Below are 14,385 nucleotides of genomic sequence, written 5' to 3'. Positions count from 1 at the left end.
TAAACATGAAATTCAAAGCATGATGTAGTCAAGATTAAACAGTTTGACTATCATGGGTTGTGGCATGTTTGACAAGCTGCACACAACCATTATTTGGACATTAAAGTAAAAAGTAGTGGCACTTGGACTTGCACACTTTCATGATCTGTTTTTGTTTGGGGTTCACATTTTTCATTTTTTTGATATTTTCTTATTTCCTTTTGTCCTTTGATATTTCTTTTAGGACATACCCTCTTTACATTTTTTTTTTATTTTAATATGAAAAACATTTGCAGAAAGCAAAGGTATGTACAATATTACAAGACTTAACCTCATCCAATTCAAAATTATGAATCCTATCACTATAGGACTCTAACACCCTCAACCACCGACATTGAAGTCAATAAATTTGTGAAGGCTCCATTGTTCAATGGAAACTTTGATATATGGGAGGCAAGAATGAGGAATTTCTTAAAGATTCAAGGCATTGAAGTCTAGAAATCGGTGATTTCTCATAGCATGATGGATGGAGAATCCAATGAACATAATACAAGAGCAATGAAAGTAATATGGAATGGACTACCTGATTCTATGAAGGCCAATTTTGAAAAATGTTCGTCAGCAAAAGGCATATTGGATAAATTTCTAAAGGAGCCTTGACAGTGATATCTAGTCAAGAAAATGATGGAAAACAAGAAGGAAATCCAGAGCCCATCAAGGAAGCTGAAGATAAGAGTGATAACATTAAGTCTAAAGAAGATCTAGAAGATGAAGAAAATGAAGAAAATTTTGAAGAAAATCTCCTCACTAAACTTATGGCTTCCATATAAGAGATTAACAATTTGAAAAATGAAAATGAGGAACTTAAGAAGAAAGCGCAAGTTGGTGACCAAGACAAGACAAGGAAGGAAGTTGACCTTGTCAAGCTTCAAGTACAATAAAGAGATGAGGAGCTCACCAATATTAAGGAAGAATTTCATCAAAATAAGAGAAAGCATCATGAAGAAGTCATATCTATGACAAAGCAATTGGATAAGGCAAAGAAACAGGAAGATACCTTGTCAAGCCACCTTGAACAAACTTGAAGCAAAGATTGGTCAATACAAGGAAGAGGTCTCCTCCCTTAGATCTCAAATAGAAGAAGCAAGGAAACAAGCACAAGGACCTGAGAAGGTGATGGAATCTTTGACATTCATAGAAGGACAAGTTGATGCAGCAGAAAATGAGAGAAACACCATGATATGCCAACTAGAGGAAAAGCATGATGACATCACCAAGTTAAAATCAGAAATCACTTCTCTTAAGGCCCAATCGTGTGAAGCAACCAAGATGAAGGAAGAAATGGATATCATTCTATCAAAGAAGGATGAAGAATGCAAGAAAATGAAGGAAGAAATTGTCTTTCTTAAAAAGGAAGTTGACTTGCTGAATAAGAACTTGAAAAGTTCTCAAACCCTAGATGACATCCTAAGTCATCAAAGGTCTCCCCTCGATAAATTAGGTCTTGGCTATGCAGGTGAATCTTCAAGCAAGAATGATGCAAACCCTAATGCTTCAAACAACAAGGATGTGATTAAGCCTGGAAGAAATTTTGATGCTCCTAGTTCTAGCAAAGGCAAGGAGAAGAGTCAAGACAACTATGGAAGAAGCCTTCCTCCAAGAAGAAATGCAGGTGGTGTCAAGGATGCAAGAAGAAATGGTTATCATCAAAGGATCCCAAGGCAAAAATACTTTAGAAGTACATCAAGGAAACCTTATTCTCCCAGGTACCAAAGTATATTTCTTGGTTATTGCTATTCTTGTACAAACTGTGGGCACATGGAAAAATATTGTAGGGCATATCACAAAGATAAATATAATGGTCCCCGTTAATCTCCAAGAAGTCATGAATTCTTATTCATGAACAACATAGAGTGCTTCAAGTGTCATAAAATTGCACATATGGCACGCGATTTTAACTTGACTTGGGCTCCTACATAAGCTAGAACCATGCAAGAGAAGAAAGTTACACAAGTATGGAGAAGGAAGCAAATACAATCCGAAAATATCTTGAACTCTCCAATCAACAACACATGTTGTTGACATAATATTCGACAATCTAAGCATTTGATGGGGAGACTCTGCCAAAAGGAAGATCATGCATACTGTTAGGGGGAGCTTATGATGATCAGGAATTCTTGCAGAATCTATCCGTGAATGGGCCCTATGAAATCCTTGATGAGCAACATGGACAATCATACTTTGATAGATCATCTCTCGGAAGTAATTCCATTGAAGAAAATGATCCTTTATTCATCCATGAACTATTATTAAAGGTCTCGTCCACTTGATCATTAATATTTCATGAGCTGAAGAAGGTCGTGCAGACAGGGGGAGTTGGTTCATCACATGAATGAATGTAAGCACATCTATCATGGACCACATTACCAGAAAGAAGAGCACCATGAGAGGGGGAAGTAACATACCCATGAAGATCTACTATTCATGAAGAAGAGAAGCAGCTTGACAGGGGAGTTCTTGGACACCCTGTTTGCCATTGTTGTCAAAAGGGGAGAGAATATTTGAAAGCGCAAGAATATTGCCATCAATGACAAAGGGGGAGATGTCTCGTCCTAGATGCTTGAACTAACCATGAAGACACCATAACCTCATGTATCCTTGTTCTTGATGAAGAAGCCCTAGAAATCATGATGATGTTCTTACTCTTGATGAAGAAGCCTAGAACCCGGATGATGTCCTTACCCTTGATATTGAAGGACTATACATGAATGACCACACTTGATGATGTCATACGTGATGGCACTTGATGAAGGTCTTGATGACATGGACAATGATTGGAGACATGACATGAAGGACTTGGAAATCACTTAATGGCAAGACATGACATGAAGGACTTGGAAATCTCCTAATGGCAAATTAATAAATGCTGCACTATGGTTGGTGACATATCACTGCACTATTATTGGATACATGATGCTACACTATCATGATGACATGAATGCTAAATTCACTATCATGATGCCAGATAAAATATCACGGGAACATGAATGACTTACATGATGACACAACACTTGGGGACACACTAATAACCTCTTGTTGTCATAATCATCAAGCCCTAATAACCTATTTCTGTCCTAATCATTTTTTTGCATTAAAAATTCCAAACATTCATAGAAAAGATTAATTTTTGACATCTTGAAGACATCATTTCATCATGACTCCTTGACTATCTTGTATAGGATTGTTTCGTCTTTCTAATGAGCCCTCACTTGCCTCCTAACTCCTAGTAGTCTAAGAGAAATTAATTTTGTAAGTTAATATATCCTATTTTTTAAAGCTAGCCGACCTACACTTAATTTGTCATGTCGGCCTCCCTCCATAAGACATGTCCATTTCATCTTAACATAAATATCATATAAAAAGGATGTATGGAATATTCATTTGACCAAGCAATTTTGGTGAAAATTTCAGAGATAAAAGGCAGAAGAGGACAAAACAACAAAGAGGTTGAGGAGGATTGTTTTTGGAGCACTGTTTGGATATTTTTAAGATCAGAATTGCTATAAGATCAGACACAAAATAGTAGCAGAGATAACACACCCATTGAGGCCTGTAAATTCAGACCTATGTCACTGTAATTGTGGACATCAACTTGTGATAGTTACAGTCACATGTAGCTACATGTTTAGATAGAACAGTGGTGGATTTTGACGCTGGCATGTGCTAACATGATTACAAAACCTATTTTCTAAATGTAGTCTTGTGGAAGGACTACACTTTCATACATGCGACTAGTCTCCTTGGAGACACAACTTTTAGGCTCAATGGTGTACTATCCTTGAAGGATAGTCATCAAGATGTGGACAGTCTTGTAGTGACACTTCTCTCGACCCTGTGACAGCTTGAAGAAGGAACCAAACCTATGGACAGTCAAGGTGGTTGGACAGTAGTTTGAGGAGCTAAGTTGAGGACTCCTGGAGAAGCCTTTCATGAGCAGACTTAAAGACATACATGGAGCATCATTGAAGCATTGTTGAAAATTCTTGGAGAAATCTTGAAGTAGGTTGGATCAACATTTTTAGACCAGCCTTCTATAGGATATCTTTGGCAGTCTTCGTCAGCACTTTGAAAGCAGTATTTGAGGAAGTTGTAGATCTAATCTTTAGAGAAGATTTGTTGAAGCAAACTTGAAAGGAAACCTTGATAGACTTGACCTCATTTTTGGAGCTTCTCCCTTGTGAACACTCTGCGCATCTTTTGGAAGCCTATAGTTGTGAACCTTAGAGGCTTGTGCAAGTTGAAGAACTTGAAGACCTTGAAGAACATTTGGAGATTTTCATAAGAGAAGTATTAGATATTGAAGAAAGCTCTTGGAGAAGACCATTGAAGACTCTCTTGAAGAAGCCCATTAAAGACACTCTTGAAGAATCTCATTTAAGTCACTCTTGGAAAAGCTTATTGAAGCCATCATGAGGTGACCTTGAAGATTTTGTTTGGGTACAATGAATAACAGTGGTGACACCTTCTAATTGACAAGGTTGTCAGTGATGATGTAGTGTGGATATTATAATGAAGTTGAACAATGAGAGGGCTTAATGAATAAGATTTTGGGAGCCATTAAGTACAATCAAACATATCTTAACAAAGCAAAGCTGTAGGATTGGTGTTCTTGGAGTTGGTGCTCCTAAACTCAAGGTTGGTGCCTTGGATAAGATAGGGTTGAAGCCCTAGAGGTTGGAACCTCACTAAAGTCCAAGTAGGTGCTTGGCACATCCTAGGTTGGAGCCTGGGTGTCTTCATCAAGGGTTGGATCCCTACCCATATTATATTTGATTCATTATAGAGATTATATTAATAAAATCATTTTATTTCTATTGTTCATTTTGTGTTTTAAATATAAGTGATCTAACTGGTAAAAGTAACAATTGAAAAGAAATATTGATTCACCCCCCTCTCAGTATTTCCAACAGATATGAAAAATTTTGTTTGCTAGTACTTGGGTAGACTCCAATCATTGGATAGATTCACTTTCAACTAGAGAGACAACATGCCAAACCAATTGAATGGTTTTCCTTCACTCTTCAGCTAATCCAACATAGCAACCCAACTCTGTGGGAATGTCTCTATACTCCCTTGGCCATACAAGCAGCATGCGAAGATGACCAAGAAATGATATGCCTTCTTGAGTGTCTTCGTCCTGTATATCTGGTTGGGTGTCATCCTGAACTTTGTTGGCTCCTTTACCCAATGCTTCAAGATATCTCTTATGTTCATGTTTTCGTTGGGAGTGTAGAATGATGCATCCATCCTGCTCATTGGGAATGGAAAATAATATATCTCCTGATAATTCTCCATCCTAAAGGAAGCAAGCCTTGCTCCACTAACATTTCTCAGTATAATTGTCTCAAGATCATTGTGTGAGACAATCCAGTGAATAATTTTTGTGCAAGTGAATACGGGAAACCTGCATGAAACCTTGTATAGTCCTGACTTATGGGTGTTCACATAAACATGTATATCCTCCAGATTCTCCTCAAAACGACCTGAAAATATGGTGTTGATGTCTTTCCATGTGATCTTGATATCCTTCTCGATGAATAGGTGTGTGTCTATGTACATGGGCAAGCTCATCGACCCGTGTTCATCGACGTCCCCAGTACTGCTTTCGACTGTGTCTTTTGATCCTGCTCTCTTGGAAGCCATTGTACTTGTAATTCTGAGATATTGATGGAAAGCTATGATACTTGGAGATAGAGAAACACTCATGGAAAGAAAATTTCAGTTGAAAACCAAAGGAAACTTGAGGACTGACATGCAACACACCTGGTTGATTACTTGTGAAAATTGCATTGTATTGTCTCGGAGAGCCTGGGAGACTGACAGCTGGAACTGTGTAGAGTATAGTACATGATGCCAATGACCTAACTGTCTACTAAAACTATGTAGACGACAGTCCATCCTGGCCTGCTAAGGACTTGAAATATGTAATGTGAAGTCTCAGTCAGCATAACTGGTGTCCAGGAAGTGCACTGTGCAATCTCGAGGGCCAACTAGGGCACTGTCTCCAAAAACTGCATAGAGCACAACCTAGGAAGCTAGTGGGAGGCAAGTTCTACACAATTACTAGGAGAAATGTAGAGCCTTCCATCCTAGAAATGCATAGTGCAAATGAGGCAAGGCAAGGTCTAGGCCAAGGCAGCTCAAACCTATTGACGGGCGACCAAAAATCACTAAGAACTGAATGCATGTGAAAAGATGGTGCATATCTTAGTCAAATAAACATGCATAAGATTCAAGCGAGTGCATAAATTAGTGAAATGACAAACCAAGAAGCTCATGAAGCAAGTGCATAAATCGGTGAAACGACAAACCCAGAAGCTCATGAAGCGAGTCGTTGAAACGACGGTTGTGACTGCAAAAATAGTGTTATGCACGCGACAATATGGAAAGGTAATGCAAAAATTGAAACAACACTTCTACAAGCTAAAATACATTGAAACACCAACGGTCATTTAGTAAAACCAAGGAAACAACACTCATACAAGCCAAAAACTAAAAAGTGATAGAAAAAGTAGCAAAAGGCATGAAAAGAAAAACTTACCCAGAAAAGTTGCGCCAATTGTGCCGAAGGTTCCTAGATACCTCAAGAATGTTAGAGATCCAACATCAAATGTGAAGAATGAGATCTAAGGCAATGTTTAAATATATTCGGCGAAATTAGGGTTTATGACGTGCATGCCACAAATCTAGGAAAAAGCGACACTTGGTGGAAAGTTTCTAAAAATGGTTTTGCATGTAACTCCTACTGCTAAAAATAGATCCCTAAAATCTAGGGATTCTTTTTCACTTTTTTATTTTTTATTTTTCAGGAAAAGTTGGCCAGCGTGCAAGAAAGGATTGCGCAGTTCTGGAGGGAACCAGACAAACCATCGGCACATGCGACAAACAAGCAATGAGGGAAAACTTATACGTTCTTTCTGGACTGAGGGGCCTTGGCTGACTGACCAGCTCTACATTATTTTCTAGAGTAGTGATGCTGGGCTACTCTGCACATTTCGGAAGAGCAGTGCAGCTGACCAGTATTGCACAATTTTGAAGAACAGTGCAGTTGACCAGTACTACGCAATTTCGAAGAACAATGCAGTTGGTCTGGGCTACTCTACACATTTCTAAATGGTAGTGTAGTTGGGTTAGTTTCTGTGCAATTCCTGGAGGCAGTATAGCTGGCTGAAACTGTACAAATTTCTAGAGCAGTGTCGATTGGGCTGCTCTGCACAATTTATAGAGCAAGGCTACCTAGCTTGATCTATGCAATTTTTAAGTGTAGGGTAGCTGCTAGGCTGCTATGTGCATTTATGGAGGGGAAGACAAGATGTCCTCCATATTTGTATAGTTTTTCCCAACAGCTAGTTAACCGGATGTGAATCAAGTGCTGGTGTTCTTGTGGTTGACCGACAGGACAAGTGAGTTGAACACAAGTTGTGAAACGACAGATGAACTCTAATAAACATAATTACCTGATCAATGGAGGATAGATGTGATGATTTCAAGGAGAGAGGCTCCAAAATGAAGCGAAGGAAAAACTTTGGAGGGTGGTTGTAGCTGCTACAATAGGTTCCATGAGTAACATTTTTGTGTGATGGATTCAACACCTTGACCTTTAGAACAAAGTCCCAATCAAGATGTGCAACTGGGAGTAGTATTTCCCCTTGCATGGTTTGAGTTATGTCTCGTATGGTTTCATTTATTTTTGTAGTTGTATCTGGTGTGTGTATTTCCATTTTCTGTAGCAGTAATCATTCAATTAGGATTCTATGGCATTGTTTCTTGAATGATTCACTTTATTTGAATTTTTGCATTCAGAGTGCAACTCCCAGTTGTTCTAAAATTTCAATTCATCAGTTGATAGTTAGTTGAGTTATTTTATGTTCAAGTTAAATAAGATTTGCATAAACCAATGTCAGGCATTTATAGAATAAGATTTAAAGCCAAAGGTAAGTTTTTTTCTTTTAATGGACTGGATAATTGTGTGTGAACATGTTCCATTGTAGTTACAAGAATTCCAACCTAAAATTAGAAATGCATAACAAGCTTTCAAATTTATAGAGCTTTGTTCTCTTGCATTCTCCACCATCCAGTGGGATTTACCTGCACCATATTGTTATCCTCCCTTGCAATAGCTGTGTAAGTTGGGTATTGCTATGTGAAATCAGGAAATAGTTGTTGAATTATTCTTGCTTCTTCAAATTCCACACATCTTTGATATATCATCAATTAACTCTTGTTTCACCTGAGGATAATCTAGTGGTGCATCTCTGCCTGGTCTCTCTACATATCACTTGGGATAAAATGACTGCAAATCCATCCAGTTCAAGTCATTCTCTACAAATGTTGCATGGTTGACTTTCCATGATCCACTTCGAGGAGGGATCAAGATCCTCTAATATTATTTGAGTCAGGTGTGGTGTCAAGCAACATGTTTCACCTCAATCAAGGGTTATAACTTATATTGCATAAAGACTAAAGCATTCAATTGTTGTTTTTCCAACTAGATTTTCTTTTTCATTTATAAGTACTTAAGCATTATAAGTGTGCTCACACCCAAAAGAACTCACAAATACTCAATGAAAAGAGTGTGAAGAATGTGGGGGAATAGGGGGTTAGGTGGGGATCTATAATTAGAGCTATGTTAGTGTTGAAAAAGGGTCTATATCCTTCATTTGTGGTGCTTTTTTTAGGGTCATGGACATGCGTGGTTGGGGTCATATAGTGGATTGGCTTGTAATTGAACTGGTCCAAAACTAATTTGGAGGGCTAATCCCGAAAAAAATTGTTTCAATTTGGTTCAAACTGGTTCATTTCGAGCTAGACTATCTTCCGATAACTATGATTATATCTAAAATTATTTATTGTCTTAAGGAGAGCTTTAAACAAATTAACAAGTTTTAAAGAGGGGAATTATGGGTAAGATGAATACGTGCTTTTTACTATCCTTGATATTTTTAGAGTATCCCTCACAGTCCCTGGTCATAGACTCGTAATATATAAACTTACCACTTGACTATAACCAAAAAAAAAAATTCATGACTTGTAAATTTCTTGTCTAACTCCATAATAATATTTGCATGACTTATTTTCTCTCCACTGGGTATAGGTTTAGCTTTGGCTTCAACAAAGACAAAACCACCCTCCTGGAGTATTGAAATTGTATCAAGCACTACAAAATTAACATTATTGTTTGCATGTTTTTGACATGCTTCAACTTCATCTTTCCTAGTTTGGCATGCTGCAAAAGCCTTGTTCTGTGCAACAAAATCCAATAACAATAAGACATTTTTGATAAAAACCCTATTTTTAATTCTGCAAAGCTAAAGAAAGGACCCACTCCAACCTAGTCCAAACAATGAACTCAGAATGAATAAGGCCTAAGAAATTAAATAATCGAAAACTTTTAGAAAAAGGAAAGGAATCTGGCTTCAATCACCACAACATATTCAATCATTCCAAACGACATTGTAATGAACATAAGCTTCAATTGTAAAACTTGTTCTACATGAAGAATGCCATTCTATTAACATAATAAAAACAAACTTCACATCATTAATGAAAGTAAACCTAAATCACTTCGCTTGGTTGGCTAGTTTGAAAGGGTTTCTCAGCCTTTGGAATGAAAAAACAACTATGAAAATGATTAACATCTTTATCCGTTGCAAGAGATTTATTATCAAGTTCTAATGAGATCCCAACTTCTAAACTAACCTCCATTTCCTTTACCTTGTCTTTGTATTTTCTAAGCTCTTCGGTCTCTTTCACATGCACTTCCATAGTTGCATTAAGAACCTCTTCCCTAAGTTTTGTGCTTCCCAAATAACATTATATTCTAGGATATCTGATTGTGAAACTTCCACCATAGTTTGGTTAGTGTTATGACCTGCAGAACAAAATAAAGGGTTATATTCAGATATACTTCATCCTTGGATAATCTCAGGCATAATTTATCAAAACAACATGAAGTGACCCTAAATGCAAATTTCCACTACATACAAAATAATGACACTAGAATCAAAATGTAATAAATGAAGTCAGCATTTGGGATGATAAGCTTTACCTTAGGGTCGGGTAGGACAAAGTCTAGATGGCTACTTGTTCTCGAATGCAACAACGACAATCGAAACATACGTTGAAATCGACAGTCAAAACATACATTGAAACTCTGGGATGTTGAAGTACTTGATTCTATAATTGGAAAGTAAGGCTTGCTAGAGTGACAACTCAATCCAATAAATTCCTCATTCTTTTCAAATCTCATAGATGTATAGAACCCCACCTCCTCATTCTTTTCACATCCCATAGATGTCTAGAAGCCCAACTCCTCAGCTCGGTCTAGGAGGAGCCTTCCACGACTCAGAGTCCATGAATGAATATCCAGAATCAATGTAGGATCCATGAAGAACAGGGGTCCTGGGATGTGTAGAGGGAAATTTAAAATTAAAAATAAATGTAAATGTGCAGAGCGAAATTTAAAATTAAAAATAAATGTAAATGTGTAGAGTGAAATTTAAAATGAAAAATAAATGTAAATGTGTAGAGGGAAATTTAAAATGAAAAATAAAACAAACTTGTGATCACTAAAAAATATGGAGGGAAGGAAACAAAGAGGGCTTTGTTATAGCAAATAAAACAAACTTGTGATCACTGAAAAAAATGGAGGGAAGGGAAGGAAACAAAGAGGGCTTTGTTATAGCTTGACCAACACCATATGTTAATAGTAAAAAATACCAATTTCCTATGTTCAAGTGTTTATTCCACATTAATACACACATTTTCTCATTCTATGTATATTTATATATTGAATTGTTAAAAACTAAATTAGAGTGAAAATGTGGTGGTCATGATAGTCATTGAGAAGAACCCCATATATGTATATATATATATATATATATATTATTTTTTCTATTTATGACAAGGATATTGAGTATGTTAATATGTGTTGTGGTTAATCATTTTAATAGCAACTTCTATGTTGGTTTAGTAGTGATTGTATAAAAGTGTTAATTTTAGAATTATATATGGATTCATGGACCTCTTTAAGGCAGTCTTTGAATACATCTACCTAAATTTTAACATTGCAGACGAGGGTCTTTAAATTTTAACACTGCAAATAGACTCAGAGACCCCTTTGTCTCTAAATTTAACAATGCAAATGGATTCAACAAAGGGGGTCTTTGAATCCATCTGTAGTGTTAAACTTTAGAGACAAAAAGGTATTCATAATTTTAACACTGTATATGGATTTAGAGACCCCTTTGTCTCCAAATTTTAACACTACAGATTGATTCAGAGACCCCTGTAATGAAATGTAACACTTCGGTATCAAAATTACAATTTTCCATTTCTATAGTGACACAGTTAAAAATTACTAACATAAATGACTAATTCATATACTTGTTGTACTTGTTATTTGGTCATATTTTTATTCTTGGACTATAATAGTCATTCACGTTAATCATTATTAATTTTGTCACTTATTATCTAGTCATATATGCTAATCCTAAACTAAATTAGTCATTTAAGTTAGTCGTTTTTAATTCAGTCACTTATTCTTTAGTCACATATTTTATCCCTAGACTAAATTAGTCGTTTATATTGAGAAATGGAAACAATAAGTTTCAGTTTAATTTGTCCTTGAATTAAACTGTGAATTAAAATTGAATTATATTCTCATATCAACTTGCAAATAGTTTATTAAGTTTAATTGACTTAATTAGCTTAGGAATTTTGAGTTGAAAGTATTTCTATAGTCATTTATATGTTCTCCCTAAATTTTAGGGGTCCAAGATGAGTTTATTTGTGTTGTACTTAGATAACTCAGTTTGACTGAGTTATGGTCGGTTAAACTAGTTCTAATTGTTGGTGGAACTAATAGAGGTCTAGTAGTGAGTTGATGCACTAGTGCATCCTTAGTGCTACTCCATCTAACTGAATATTCCCTCATGAGAAACTCATACATGTTAGTTCAGAGAAAGATCTAGTTGAGACTAGAGAGCAAGGACAATGTACTATCAATTGTAGAATGATCTGAGTTGTACAGATCATGAATGCAATTAGAAGAGAACCTAGATTTGGATTGCGCAGTTATGGAAGAAGGAATTCCCAATTAAATATACCTTATTCCTCTCAGGAATTGTGCAAGGAAATAGGGGCTCAGCAGGTAGCTGAAATTGGCTAAGTGTTGGTTAGTGTGGGCTTGTGAGGAAAAGAGTCGATCATACTTGTGCAGGAATTGTTCTTGTGAGAACAACTTTGTATTATCACTCATATTTCTTATTAATGCAATAGATAGTTGGGGTTTTTAGTAGTGGATTTCTCCAGAGAAATAATTGTGTTATGTGTCGTTGATTATCTTCCTCTTGTCGATTATTGTTTTCATCGATCATTGGTTTCCGTTGTTTAAAGAGTAGAGTAGCTTCTTGTCTTGTGTTTTAGTACATTACACGAGTTGTGGATCTACAGAAAAATCTACATGGTATCAGAGTTGAAGATAGTATACTAGAGGAGATTTTGAAGTATTGAGTTTTGGGTTACAAGTAAAATTTGAATTTGCAATACATACTTCAAGATCGGAAAATGGCTTTCTACAGTGTGAGGCTCGAGTATGCCTTGGAAGGCAGCTCGAATTATATAGGCTAGAAGGATAGGATGGAGGTTTTACTAGAGGATAATGGCCTCAAGGAATTCATTGAGAAAGAAATTCCTAAGCTAGCAGCATCAGATGCACAGAATGTGGCTGAATGGAAGAAGTGTGTAGCGAAGGCGAGATGAATAATCCTTGAGGGAGTTCGAGACCACATTGTCTCTAGTCTCCATGGAAAGGAAACTCTGTATGCTATGTGGAAACCATTGACAGACCTATTCCAGAACAATAGTGACCATAGGAAGTTGGCACTAAAAGGTAAACTTCAAAAAATCAAGATGGCGAAAGGCAAGACCATTCCAAAATACTTGACTAAGTTCACTCACTTTCGTGATGAGCTTGGAAGTGTTGGAATAACCGTTGTCGAGGATGATATGGTGAACCTAGCTCTCTTAGGCCTTCCCAAGAGTTGGAATAACTATTAGGACTCTGGCAATGGGAGGGATAATCTTCTAGACTGGGAACGAATGTGGTCGAATTTGATGCAGGAGGAGAAAAGAAGGAACACCAGAGATGATTTCTCATCAAAGGCTGATGATGAGGAAAATTGTGCCTTAGCGAGTAAGGAAAGGAAAGGGAAGGCATCCCATTCCAAATAAGATTCTTGCCATGGAGTTAAGAAGAAAGACATGTTGAAAGTTAATTCTTTCATTGTCACAAGCTAGGCCATTTTGTTACAAATTGTCTACTCAAGAATTCCAAGAAAAATTCCTCAGGAGGAGCGATGGGTGAGGCTTTGGCCTCTCAATTCGAATTGGAATTTACTCTCATCGCATGCATGGTGTCATCAATGATGGGTAGTGTATGGTATCTTGACAATGGAGATTCATTCCACATGACTAGTGATAAGGAGTTGTTTAGTCAATTGGAGGACAAGGATCTCCATATGCATATCGAGATGGGTGACGATGGGAGGTATAGTGCTAACGGATTGGGCACAATTACTTTTTAGAGGGAGCAAGGTGCTCCTCTCACCTTGAGAGATGTTATGTATGTGCTCGGGTTGAAGAAGAAATTAGTATGATTCGCCATGCTTGAGGATAGAGGCAATGATGTGTTTTTCTCAAAAGGAAAGGCATTCCTTCGACACATAACCATGGTTAGTAAAGAAGATAGGGATTCGAGTTAAGAATATCTATAAATTGGAGGTAGAGGATTGTGCTACTTTGAGCACAAAAGAAGAGAAGGTGCAAAGCTGAGACATTGGTGAGTTGTGGCACAAGCGATTGGGTCACTTGCATCATGGGGCTTTGAAACTGATGTAGCAGCTCTCTACTAGTCTTCCCAAAGGTACGCTAGAGAAAGTTGGTGTATTATGGGAAAATACACCAAGGCTTCCTTTCAAGACAAAGAGAGTTGAGAAAAGGTGATTCTATAGTGAGTCCATTTAGATGTGTGTGGACCATTCTTGACAACATCCATAGCCAAATAGGGGTATTATGTTGTATTTGTTGAAGACTTTTCTCATAAATGCTGGATATTTTTCATGCAGAAGAAGGATCAAACTTTCACAATTTTTTTTTTTAATTTAATACATTGGTCATGAAGGAGTATGGCAAGAAGGTTAAAACTCTGATGAGTGATAACGGTGGTGAGTATGTCTCAAATGAGTTTAAGAAATTTTGTGCAGCAGAAGAGATTAAACGGGAGTTGACGACACCCCATAACCCACAAGAGAATGGGGTGGCTGAGAGGAAGAATAGAATCATTTT

Source organism: Pinus tabuliformis, chromosome 3_1 (assembly GCF_031772625.1).
Source record: "Pinus tabuliformis cultivar Carrire ecotype Pingquan chromosome 3_1, CPIR1, whole genome shotgun sequence".
Taxonomy (NCBI): Eukaryota; Viridiplantae; Streptophyta; class Pinopsida; order Pinales; family Pinaceae; genus Pinus; species Pinus tabuliformis.
The sequence above is the reverse complement of the archived record's forward strand: the minus strand, read 5'-3'. Positions refer to the sequence as shown.